We start from the raw sequence: 2,394 nt of genomic DNA, 5'->3' as shown, positions 1-2,394 counted from the left end.
GTAGTCAAACAAAACTACGCTAGGAATCACCTCACATCCGCCCATGACCGTGGGCACGGCTGTTCGAACAGTTTGTTAACCTCTGCAGAGGGGGTACACTTTACCCACACGACATTACTAACCCGGATCACCCAGCCCGTGGGGATCAGCCACGTCGGGAGACCTCCAAGCTTTCATGACAAGGCATTTCGAAAGCCGATACAGGTTTACCATATGCCGACGAGAGGGGTCCCAGACCAACAACAGGTTAGGTCCCAGACCATACTGTGCCAGGAAGCCCAGGGGTCCTCCCCGACACCACCCCGGCGAATCCACATGTCTCTCGGCATCAAGGCTCCCCTGATAAGCTAGTTACTCAGCCAGGGGTGTCCCATTCCACCCATGTGGTCGTACTTGTCTTATGTTTGGATGAAATTCCAAGGAATCGGTCCTTAAGTGCGAGAGCGGGAAACCGTACACCCGGTACGTTCCCCGGTCCGCGGTTTTGGAAATTCATTTAGTTCGCAAGCGCCGACCCAGGTGTCGGGTTTTCCAAGTCTTTTGTAAAACTCCAGTTTTACCCAAGTTGTTACTCAGATTTTAAGTTTGAAGGCGACCGTCGATACTCGCATAGAGTGCACGAATATCGAGGTGCAACTGGGTGGTTACAAGGGGACATGGTATAACAATTAACAAAGGAAGGATCAAATGCAACAAATTAGGTAGGTCTGCCAATCTGCCTTGCAGACGGGACAACAGATTAAGTGTGATCCTATCAATGCATAATATTTCGCAAGCAATATAATTAAATTTCAAATATAGGCTCAAGATGTTCAAGGGTGGCTTGCCTTGCTCGAGATCTGGAGCTTGATCCTCGAAATCCTCGCACTGCGGGTCTTCGGGCTCCGAAACTACACGCGAAACGGGACAACTCAACAATCGGCGAAAATAAAGCCCTATTAAAGACCTCTAAGCGTGCCACTAGATAGATCTCGAGATTTGGGAAATTTTGGAAGTTGAACAGAGTCAAACGGATTTACGGTTGGGAAGATATTGAATTTCTAAGATTATTGAATTTTTGGCCTAAAGGAAAAGGAATTAAATCCTTTTCGGAAAAGAAAAAGAAAAGAAAGGAGGGAGGAAATTTAGACTTTCCTCGGGCGGCTAGGGTGCGGCCCAAGGGATTTGGGGCGGCTCGGCCGAGCTTAATGGGCCGGCCAGCCCAAGACGGCCCAAGCGCGCGCGCGCGCGGGAGGGAGGAGAGAGTCCGGTGGACCGGGCTCACCACGCGCGGTCCCGGGTGGGACCCGCTTGTCAGCGGCTCGGCTCACCGTGCGGAGGGAGCACGCGACGCACGCGCGCGGGCGGGGACGGGACGCGGTGCATGCGCGGGGTCCGCGGTGGACGCAGGTGCGGCGGGCCCACGCGCAGCCTCACGGCTCGCGGTGGATCGCGCGCACGCGGAGGGACCGACCGGGGTCGGCCCGACCCGGTCTAGGCTGAGCTGGCGCCGACGTGGCGCCTACGTGGCGGCCACGTGGGCTGGCGGGAGGTAGACGACGACCCGGCCGCGAATGGACGGCGGGCGGCGGCGGCGAGCGGCGGAGCGAACCACGGTGATACGGGCAAAAGCGTGCACACCGGGCGGTTGCACGTGACAAGGGGAGACGAGCCAACGGCTCGGATTCGCCGGAGGTTGCTCGATGGCGGCGGATTGCGGCGGCGGCAACCGGTGGCGGGAGAAGAGGGAAACGGCGACGAGGTCACGAGAGACCGATTCCCGGCGGTGAGAGCATCTACGCGGCTTCGGGAACTCGACGCTAGCGTCGGATTGGGTGGAACTACGCCGAGCAAGGCCGGCGACGAGCGGGTGCTACGGAGCTCGGGCGGCGACGGCGGCGAGCACACGGCGAGCGACGGCAACGGTCGGGGCGGCGCCGGCTAACTACGGGGAGTCTACTCAAGCTACTACCGAAAGCTAGGGGGAGGAGATGGAGCGAGGAGGAAGAACGGAGAGAGACATCACCGAGAAGAGGAGGGGCGCTGTGACGAGAGGCCGGCGGCGCGGGAGTAATCTCTCCGGCCTCGGGCCGAGGAAGAGGAAGAAGAGGGCGCGGCCGAAGTCCCCTTCCGCGTCCACGAACGCACCGGCTCTCCCGGTGCTCGGCGATGGACGGCGGAGGCGAGACAGAGCACGGGAGCGACGGCAATGGCGCGGCGGCGAGAGGGGCAACGAGAGGAGAAGAGAGGGAGGGCGCCCGGGGCTTTAAGGGCGGCAACGTCGGTTTGGAAACCGACTTCGGGCGGTCAAGGCGCTAGCTGGCGCTCGGTGCTTGCGGCCAAAACGGCGACAGAGGCGGATGACGCCGGCGAGGAGGAAAAGGGGAAAAGGAGGGAGAGAAAGGGGGCTTGTCC

This window comes from Oryza sativa, chromosome 7 (assembly GCF_034140825.1).
Source record: "Oryza sativa Japonica Group chromosome 7, ASM3414082v1".
Taxonomy (NCBI): Eukaryota; Viridiplantae; Streptophyta; class Magnoliopsida; order Poales; family Poaceae; genus Oryza; species Oryza sativa.
Note: the sequence above shows the minus strand (reverse complement) of the source record.